The sequence below is a fragment of the Talpa occidentalis genome, unplaced genomic scaffold, assembly GCF_014898055.3.
Source record: "Talpa occidentalis isolate TD23 unplaced genomic scaffold, MPIMG_talOcc4v2.1 talOcc4.15, whole genome shotgun sequence".
Lineage (NCBI taxonomy): Eukaryota > Metazoa > Chordata > Mammalia > Eulipotyphla > Talpidae > Talpa > Talpa occidentalis.
The window spans coordinates 47,224,789-47,235,941 of record NW_023601543.1 but is presented as its reverse complement, the minus strand read 5'-3'; the positions used below and the strand labels follow the sequence as shown (position 1 = coordinate 47,235,941).

At 39.2% G+C, this 11,153-nt stretch overlaps 1 pseudogene; it reads right to left on the bottom strand.

The window, feature by feature from the left end:
* Positions 1 to 307: 307 nt before the first annotated feature.
* On the bottom strand, positions 308 to 10,729 carry LOC119245635 (importin subunit alpha-3-like; annotated as a pseudogene).
* Between the last annotated feature and the right edge of the window lie 424 nt (positions 10,730 to 11,153).

Below are 11,153 nucleotides of genomic sequence, written 5' to 3'. Positions count from 1 at the left end.
ATGAACCTGGCATCCTGTTCACCTTTGTGCTTATAAGGCTTGAAGATGACAGTACTGCACTAATTGACATAGAGTAAATAATTGTTTCCCAGCAGGCACTGAATATCTATGACTTGTAGCCCTCTTTACGTTGAATAAGCTAAATAAGCATTCATGCACAGTATATGTTGCAATTTGTCACTCATTCTCACTCCCCACCTGCTCACCATCTTCACATTTTCTTTCCCAGTTTAATGCAGCAGCAGATCCCTTGAGCCAAACTTGATGGGTCAAATGTTTATATGTATTTATCAATGCTGCATTACACCTAACTTCCACAATATCTTAATAAAACTGACAGATGAATTGAAACTAATGTTCTACATTGCAATGCCTCTGAAACCAGGCTAGGGTCTTAATCAGTATCATCTGAAGAGACTAACCCATCAATTACTTCATAGACCAATTTGTAGATGTCTTCATTTTCATGATTTTGAAGTTGTTCTATTTTTTCAGGTCCTTCACATTCTTCTATAAGATTGGTTACAGTTTCTGCCTCATCTTCAGCAATTTTTAATACATTACAGCAAGGATACTTACACAAAGAGTGCATCTTTTACAGCCAGTGAATTGCAAAAAGGTGGAATAACTTTTTGTTGGAATAGGTAAGCCTCTTGATTTTCCTTTCTCTAATTGTTAAGTTAAACATGGCTGAAGCAGCTTCTAAGTGCCCAATTCCCCCTTATCTGAAAGGTGTATTTTTTTTTAAAGTGTATTATCATTGGCACAAGATTGTCATCAATTACTGCCTGAACCTGATGATTTCCTGTGGGGATATTAGAGAGGAACCACACTGCTTCTTTATTACTTTTTTCTTTGCGATGTGTTACAAGTGCTGGGAAGTGTAAAAGAGCATCACAGTTCAAAACTACATGTGTTTGCTCATCAGTTCTAGTAACATCATTGTACACAGCTCTAACTGCCACAGTCTGAACTTTAGCTTTCTGGTGGCTGAGCAAAGAGACCAAATGAGTGACTATTCCAGAGTCTATTACCATCTGTATTCGTTCATTGCCAGCATTAGTAAGGTGAAAGAGAGCCAAGACTTTGTTTACTAATAATTTACATCTGTGTGATGAATCAAGTGCTGCAAAAATCTCCTGACTGGTTTCTGTTGGGAGTGGTGGGGTCTTGAGGTGATAGAAGGTGACCATCATGACTTGACATTTTATTAAAATGTCATTGGAATAAACTGATTTATGACAGAAAGTTAGAGTTTCAGGACTTCAGGATTTATTATTGTAGGGTAAGTGAAAAATTATCAGGCTTTTCCACCCTCCTGCCATTATCATTAATGATGGATCCCTGAGGTACTACATGCATGCCTGATGGTGGGAACCTGGAGTAGGGTGTGGGCATACATAGGTAGGCACAGCTGGGCAGAGACTGGACTTATAAGGGCCGCAGCACGGGGACACCAGCAGGAGAGTAGTAGTGGTGGAAGCAGCAGAGAAAGCTGGGACACCACAAGAGAACGCCAGAGAGCCCAGAAAGAGTGAAGACTCGCCTGGGGCTGAGAGACCTGCCAGCCTCCTGCCCCCCAACACACACACGCACACGCACACGCGCACATGCACACACACACACAACCCCGCCCTCCATCACCCCCCTCCTTGTAAAAAGCTCAATAAAAGCCTGAAAAAGCCACTGAGGGCTCCAGGACTCTCCTTTAAGACTCTCCTTTACCTGTCTGCTCGGATCATAGAAATTCTGCTCTGTGCCTTGCTGGCACTACAGTGACCTAGTTTCTATACTATGGCCCATCGCCTCTATTTCCCAGTACCTACAATGCTTGCTCCCAGACATTTTGATGGGGGTGAATGCAGAAGCCTCCAGAGAAGTGTGACAGCATTGCATTGAACTACTGTTTGGACTGTTTAGAGGTTCCAGATGTGATGTTTCTCAAGCCCATGCACTTTGAATTACAAAGAAAGACTGTGTTCTCACTGAAGACTATGGACTAAAATAGGCAATAGCCCACATATTATTAAGTCATCAATCGTTGGCTTTCTGTCACCATATAAAAACTTCCCAGCAGTTTGAACCGAACTTGATTGAATTTTTTTTTTTTTTGGTGGGACCCTCGCCAGTGGCCAGGGAACGAATCGGCGCTGCAGAGGCTTCGGACAGCCTCGCAGCCCCGCGCTCAATCACTGTGCCACCAGGGGAGGCCCTTGATTGAATTCTTTGCTCGTCACTTGAAGTATTTTAAACACTACCTTCTAGTGAGGTATTTTGCATTCTATAATTCACATCAGTCTTTAGAGATATCTTCATGTGTTATATTCCTTCTCTTTGAGAGATGTTCATCAATTTCTTTCTTTTTTTAATTAAAATTTTAATTTGCATCATAGTTCATTTTTAAACAATATTTGCTTCCCCCACCCCCTCAGGTATAGTCCCCATAGAGTTTCCTTCACCAATGCACCTGTGCACCATCACCTCAGTCCCCTGTGCTCCTCCCTCTGATCCCTCCTTCTCTCCCTCCCACTGATCCTGCTCCCTCCTCCTCCCCTGCAGTATGTCTCTGATTTATAATTGTCCGTTTTTGCTTTGTTGTGTTTTGTATTGTTAATATTGTTTTACATTGATGTCTTATTGGGTTCACCTATATTCCTGCTATAAGTGAAACCATCTGATATTTTTCTTTTTCCATCTGGCTTATTTCACTGAGCATAATTCCTTTTAGCTCCATACATGTTGCAGTGAATGGCATGAGTTTATCTTTTTGATTGCTGAATAATATTCCATTGTGTATATATGCCACATCTTCTTGATCCAGTCATCTAGTTTTGGGCATTTGGGTTGTTTTCAGGTTTTGCCTATTGTAAATAGTGGTGCAATAAACATAGGGGTACAGGTGTTCTTTTGAATCAATGTTTTTGTGTCCTTTGGGTAGATCCCTGGTAGTGGAATTGCTGGGTCCTATGGTAGCTCCATTTTTAGTAGACTGGGGAACCTCCAGAGAGCTCTCCATAGTGGTTGGACCAGTTTGCACTCCCACCAGCAATGTAGGAGAGTTCCTTTTTCTCCACATCCTCGCCAACATTTGTTGTTGCTTGTTTTTTTTTTTTTTTATATATGTGCCATTCTTACTGCTGTAAGGTGGTATCTCAATGTGGTTTTAATTTACATTTCCCTGATTATCAGGGATTTTGAACATTTTTTCATCTGCCTGTTGGCCATTTGCATTTCCTCTTTGGAGAAATTTTTTTTTTAAGTTCTTCTGCCCATTTGGTGACTGGATTGTTTGTTTTGTTTTTGTTGAGTCCTGTGGGTTACTTGTATATCTTTGTGATCAGTCCCTTATCAGTTGACAGGAATGCAAAGGTTTTTTTTCCCAATCAGTGGGGTGTCTCTCTGTTTTGGTTAATGTCTCTTGTGCTGTACAGAAGCTTTTCAGTTTTATGTAATCCCCAACTGTTTATGTTTTCCTTGACTTTCTTTGCTTTGGGTGATGAGTCTTTAAAGATATTATTGCGATGTATGTGTTGTATTGTTTTACCTATATTTTCTTCTATATATTTTATGGTTTCAGGTCTTATGTCCAGTTCTTTTATCCATTTTGAGTTGATTTTTGTGCATGGTGAAAGGTAGTGGTCTAGTTTCATTTTTTTGCAGGTGGTGGTCCAGTTTTTCCAGCACCATATATTCAACAAACTGTGTTCCATTGCACAGTCTTTGCTTCTTTGTCAAAGATTAGTTGTCCATATAAGTGTGGTTTTATTTCTGGGCTCTCTGTTTGATTCCATTGGTTTGTGTGTCTGTTTTTGTTCTGATACCAAACTGTTTTAATTATTATGGCTTTTTAGTATAGCTTGAAGTTTGGAAGTGTGACACCTCCTTTCTCCTTTGTTTTCATCAGTAGGGCTTTGGCTATTCATAGTTTTTTTGTGGTTCCATATGAATTTCATCATTATTTGTTCTATTTCTTTGAAGAATGTCATTGGGATTTTTATTGGAATAGCATTGAATCTGTATATTGCTTTTGGTTGGATGATCATTTTAATAATGTTAATTCTTCCAATCCATGAGCAGGGGATGTCTTTCCATTTCTTGGTGTCTTCTTCTATTTTTTTAACAGTGTTTTATAATTTTCTTTGTATAGGTCTTTCACCTCATTTGTTAGGTTTATTCCCAAGTATTTGATTTTTTTGTTTCAATTATAAAAGGGATGGTTTTCTTGATTTCTCCTTCTTCAGATTGATTGTCTGTGTATAGGAAGGCTACTGGGATTTTTGTGTGTTAATTTTGTATGCTGCTATTTACTGAACTGGTTGATTATTTTGAGTAGTTTTTCTGTGGAGTTTTTAGGGTTCTCTATGTATATTATCATATCATCTGCAAACAGTGATAGTTTTATTTCTTCTTTCCCTATCTGGATTCTTTGTATGTCTTTCTCTTGTCTTATTGCAGTGGCTAGGACTCCAGTATTATATGGAAGAGCAGTGGTGAGAGAGGACATCCTTGTCTTGTTCCTGATCTTAAAGGAAAGGACTTCAGCTTTTCACCTTTGAGAATAATATTGGTGGTGGGTTTGACATATATGGCTTTTATCATGTTAAGGTATGTTTCTTCTATCCCAAGAATTTCAAGGGCCTTCATCATTAATGGATGTTGGACTTTGTCAAATGCTTTCTCAGCATCTCTTGATATGATAATATGGTTTTTATTTTTTTTGTTGTTGATATGTTGGATTACACTGATCGATTTTCGTATGTTGAAGCATCCATGTGCCCCTGGGATGAATCCCACTTGATCGTGGTGTATTTTCCCTTTGATGCATTGTTGGATTCTGTTGGCAAGGAATTTGTTGAGGATTTTTGCATCAGTATTCATTAGGGAGATTGGCCTGTAATTTTCTTTTTTGTGTGCTGTCTTTTTTTGGTTTTGGTATTAGTGTAATGTTGGCTTCATAGAACGTATTTCATAGTATTCCTTCTTTTTCAATTTTCTGAAAGAATATGTGTAGTATAGGCACTAATTCACTGCCGAACATTTGGTAGAATTCATTTCTGAATTCTGGACCTGGGCTTTTGTTTTTGGGAAGTGCTTTGATTACTGCCTCAATTTTGCTGCTTGTAATTGGTCTGTTCAGTTGTTCTATTTCTTCTTTGTCCAGCTTTGGATGATTATATCGTTCTACGAATTTGTCCATCTCTTCTAGGTTGTTGAATTTGTTTGCATATACGTGTTCATAGTAATCTCTGATTATTCTTTTGATTTCTACTGAGTCTGTTGTGATTTCTCTTCTTTCATTTACAATCCTATTTATATGTGTTTTCTCCCATTTTTTTCTTTGTGAGCCTGGCTAGAGGTTTGTCTATTTCATTTATTTTTTCAAAGTACCAACTTTTGGTTTCATTGCTCTTTTGTATTGTTTTTTTTTAATTTCTATTTCATTTATTTCTGCTTTGATCTTAAAGGAAAGGCCTTCAGCTTTTCACCATTGAAAGCTTTTCACATTTCTTCTACTGGCTTTATGATTTTTGTTGTTGTTGTTCTTTTTCTAGTTCTTTGAGTTGTGAGATTAGGTTGTTTCTTTGAGTTCTTTCTTGTTTCTTGATGTGAGCCTGTATTGCTATATATTTTCCTCTTATTACTGCTTACGCTGCATCCCATACATTTAGGAAATCGGTGTCCTCCATGTTGTTCAACTCAAAGTATTTTTTAATTTCTTCTTGATCTCCTCATTAGTCCAGTGGTCTTCCAGTAGTGTGGATTTCAATCTCCATGAGGTGGGAGGGTTCTTTGTTTTCTTTTCGTGATTTATTTCTAGCTTGATGCCTTTATGATCCAAGAAGATAGTTGGAATGATTTTGATCTCCATGTATCTGTTGATGTTTGTCTTGTGGCCCAGTATGTGATCGATTCTGGAGAATGATCCATGTGCGCTTGAGAAAAATGTGTACTCAGATAATTTTTTTGGGTGCAGTGTCCTATAGATGTCTGTTAAGTACATGAGTTCTATGTCTTTATTTAGAGCTCTAGTGTCTTAATTTATTTCTTGTCTTGTTGATCTGTCCATTGGTGAGAGTGGAGTGTTGAAGTCTCCCACTATGTATGTATTTTCTTTAATGTCCATTTTCAGAGCTGATAATAATTGTCTAATATATTTTGGTGCTCCTTCATTTGGTGAGTATATGTTGATGAGTGTTATATCTTCCTGATGTATTGTCCCCTTGATCATAATGTAGCATCTGTCTATGTCTCTTTTAACTTTTATTAATTTAAAGTCTATTTCATCTGATATAAGAATGGCTATTCCTGCTTCTTTTTTGGTCCATTTGCTTGTAGGATTGTTTTCTAAACTTTTACTTTCAGTCTGTGTTTATCTTTTGTGGTTAAATGTGTTTCCTGGAGACAGCAGAAGGATGCATTTTGTTTTTTAATCCAGCATGCTTCTCTGTGTCTTTTTATTGATGAGTTTAATCCATTTACATTTAGAGTTAATATTGATACATTGGCATCTGTATTTGCCATTTTTTTCTCTTTATTGTAATTTTATTCATCACTTTATTCTGTTCTTCTTGATCATTCCTCTGTTGGTTTTCGCTTTAGGACTTCTTGTAGAAATTTTTGGAATGGGGGTTTAGTTTTAATGAATTTCTGGAGTTCTGTTTGTCTGAGAAGGTCCATATTTTTTCTTCATAGAGGAAGGAGAGCTTTGCAGGGTAAAGTATTCTTGGTTGGCATTTGCTGTCTTTAAGTTTGTTGAATATGTTACTCCATTCTCTTCTTGCCCATGGTGTTTCTTCAGAGAAGTCTGAGGTTAACCTTATTCATTTTCCCTTATAGGTTATCTGTTTCTTCCCCCTTTCCAGTTTCATTATTTTTTCTTTATCTTGGACTCTTGTAAGCTTTACTATTATGTGTCTTGCTGAAGTTTTCTTTTTATTGGGGTAACTGGGTGTTCTTCTTACTTCTTGTATGTCTACATCCATCTCCTTTTTCATACTTGGGAAGTTTTCTTCAATTATCTCCTTGAATAATTTCTCAGATCCTTCGTCTTTTTCTTCACCTTCTGGAATGCCTGTAACTCTTATATTACCTTTCTTCATGGAGTCTGATAATTGTCTAAGGGTATTCTCATTCTTCTTCCTTTGCACTTCTCTCTCTTTTTCTCTTTTGGTTCTTTCTATTTCTGTATCTTCAAGAGTACTGATCCATTCTTCCATTTCCTCAGTCCTGTTTTCAATGCTATTCCAAGAGCTCTTTGTCTCCTCCAGCAATCTTTTTGTTTCCTCCTTCTTTTTTATTTCTTTTCTTAAGGTCTCATTTTCATTCTTCAGTTCATTGATTGTCTCATCTCATTATACTTTTTAATCATGGTGATTCAAAATTCTCTATCTGACAGGCAGAGAAGTTCTTCCATCTTGTTGAACTCTGGTGACTGGTTTTCTTTTTGTGGTGTGTCCTCCTCCTGTGGGCTTGCTTGGTTATTTGTATTTTTCCTTCTCCCTGCTGTTTGCGTTCTAATTTGTTCTATGTGTTGGGACATTGTGGTGTTGGCGGGCATCTCTTTGCATTGCTCCTTCAGGGGTGTTGAAAACTGCTTACCAGACTGAGACCAGCACTGGTAAGCCCAAAATCCGCGAGGTTGTTGATGTTGTGGCTGTGTTGCTGAGCACTGTCTCTTACAGTTCTCTTCCTCCATATTTACTCAGTTCCAGCAAGGAATCAGTTAGTTGGTGATTTTTCTCTAGTCACTAGGTGGCGCTAGAGACCTGTACTTGCTGACCTGTGCTTTTCCCCTGTAGTTCTCTGAGAAATGAAGGGGGATAGGGGAGCACCTCCACACAGGGGCTATTACTGATGCTGGGTACTGTGTCTGCCCCATGTTCACCCGGTGCTGTGCTCACGGCTGTGTGGATCCCGTGCTCTGAATTCTGTGCTTTAGTTCTCAATCTCAGGGTCTCAGATCCAAAACAACGGCTGTCACCCTGTGCAGTGCCCACTGCTATGATGCATCCCACGCTCTGAATCCTGTGACTAGCTCTCAGTTCCAGAATGGGATCTTGCTCCGTGCCTTGTTTCCCTTCTTATCCCCGTTTGCGTGGCCCAACCCCTCACAAGAGCCTGAGGGTGGTTTTGGAAAGCCTGGCTTCCAACTATTAGGAAGTTGGTGATTTTGTTCTGATCACTAGGTGGCGCCAGAGATCTTTCCTAGTATCTTTCTAGAGACCCTGTGGGTCTCCAGGGAACTAAGTGGGGGTGGAGTGGAATGGCTCAATGGTGTGGGGGTGCTATGTCTGCCCTGTGCCACGAGTCCTGGGAATCACATGACCCGAATTTTGTTCCCCAGTCTCAATTCCAAAGCCCTCTGATCCGGAACGCAGGCAGTAGCCCAATTCAGTGTCCACAGAAATGGCGCCTTTTGCACCCTGCTCCCATGCCCAAGCATCTCATTTTTGATTACTCAGTGAGGGTTATTTACCTTAGTGACGGTTCCCACGTGTCTCCACAAGAACCTAGGTCACAGGCTCCAGGACCTAGGCAGCTGTGATCTGCATATGCTTTTCAGAGAGCTAGCACTTTTCTGCACAATCTTACTGGCTGGCCTTGGGCTATTTGTAGGTCTCTGTGGGGTCCTTCATCAATTTTATTTCTTTCCTTTTTATTTTTTTAACATCTTTGTTAGGTTTTCACAATATAGAATTTCTCTCCTCAGATGTAGTTACCATAGTTTCCCCACCACCAAAGCACCCATAGTCATCGTTTTTATTGCTTAAATCAAGTACTTCTTTTCATTGTCTTCTCCTATTCTCCCAGTCATGGTCTTTGTTCTTGAAATTCTTTTTTTTTTTTAAAATTAATAAATTTTATTTTTATATTCCCCATACAATTGCAATCCCCCCATTCTGACCCCAATCCCTCCCGTCCCGCCCCCCACTCCCCAAAAAGTGTCTCTGGTTCATAGTTTGTTGTTGATTTTGATTTTCACTTTCTTATAGTTATTCATTTTCCTGGTCCCTTATTTAAGTTTTCTAGATTCCTGCTATGAGTGAGACCATCCGGTATTTTTCTTTTTTCTTTTTGGCTTATTTCACTGAGCATGATCCCTTCCAGCGCCATCCATGTTGCTGCAAATTGCATGTGTTTATCTTTTTTGAATGCTGAGTAATATTCCATGGTATATATGTACCACATCTTCTTGATCCAGTCATCTATTTTTGGGCATTTGGGCTGTTTCCAAAGCTTAGCTATTATAAACAGTGCTGCTATAAACATAGGGGTGCAGGTGTTCTTTGGAATTGATGTTTCTGTGTCCTTTGGGTAAATACCTAGGAGTGGAATTGCTGGATCCTATGGAAGCTCTATGTTTAGTAGGTCCAGAAATCTCCACACAGCTCTCCATAGTGGTTGGACCAGTTTGCACTCCCACCAGCAGTGCAGAAGAGTTCCTTTTTCTCCACACCCTCGCCAACATTTGTTGTTGCTAGTTTTTTTAATACGTGCCATTCTCACTGGTGTAAGATGGTATCTGAAGAAGAAGAAATCAAAACATCCCTTTTATTATTGAAACAAAAAAAATCAAATATTTTGGAATAAATCTAACAAAAGAGGTAAAGGACCTATACAAAGAAAACTATAAAACACTGTTAAAAGAAATAGAAGAAGACACAAAGAAAGGAAAAACATCCCCTGCTCATGGATTGGGAGAATAAACATTATTAAAATGGCCATCCTACCAAAAGCAATATACAGATTCAATGCTATTCCAATCAAAATTTCAATGTCATTCTTCAAAGAAATAGAACAATTATTGCTGAAATTCATATGGAATCACAAAAAACCCCGAATAGCCAAAGCTCTCCTGAAAAAAAAAGAAGGGAATGGAGGCATCACACGCCCAGACTTCAAACTCTACTACAAAGCCATAATCATCAAAACTGCATGGTATTGGAACAAGAACAGACATACAGACCAATGGAATCGAATAGAAAATCCAGAAATAAACCCACAGATTTATGGTCAACTAATATTTGACAAAGGAGCAAAGACTATGCATTGGAGCAAAGAAAGTTTGTTCAATAAATGGTGCTGGGAAAACTGGGTCGCTACATGCAAAAGAATGAAGCTTGACCGCTACCTCATACCATGCACAAAAATCAACTCAAAATGGATTAAAGAATTAGACATAAGACCTGAAACCATAAAATACATAGAAGGAAATATAGGCGAAACACTATGTGATTTGAACATCAAAGACATCTTTACAGACACATCACCCAAAGCAGTGATAGTGAAGGCAAAGATCAACAGCTGGGACTACATCAAATTAAAGAGCTTCTGCAAAGCAAAAGAGACAATAACAAAAACAAAGTGAAACCCCACCAACTGGGAGAACATTTTTGCACCCAACACTAATGATAAAGGACTGATCACAAAAATCTGCAAAGAGCTGATGAGACTCAACAACAACAAAGAAAATAATCCAGTCAAAAAATGGGCAGAAGAGCTAAAAAGAAACTTCTCTGAAGAGGAAATGCGAATGGCCAACAGGCATATGAAAAATGTTCAACATCACTTGTAATCAGGGAAATGTAAATCAAAACTACCATGTTCTTGAAATTCTTAAGCCCATGGTTGTGCAGCTTCTCGCTATTGCCCAAGACCTGCCCACCTGGTGGGAAGGGATCTACGCCAAGCACCCCAAAGCACCTACAGTCCCAGAACCAGCTGCCATCTTTGCCTTCACCATCCAGCTGACCGGCCCTCCTGTCCTATATGCTATAGTTGCCAAGCCACCACACTTACCCTCTCCTTCCTGCCCTACCCCACAGGCACAATGGTCAAGATACTGTGGCTGGCATGCCACAAAGTTGGTGGAATGTGCTCCTGCGCAGGGAGAGCCACCTCACTCTTATTTTTTATACTTTTTCACTGTTTCCTACATGCCAGACACTGTTAACTTAAAGAACTATTGTGTATATGTGTACTTCCCTGGGCTAGATTTACAACCTGTCTCCCAGATTTTCAAAGGCCCTGGAGAGCTCATTGGATGCCATCAGAACTGTGCTGCTTTCCAAGTAGGCATAGGTTTTTATATCAGGTAGACCCCTCAGTGTGCAATTGCAAGGTCACATGATAAACCTATGTTTAGTTTTGTG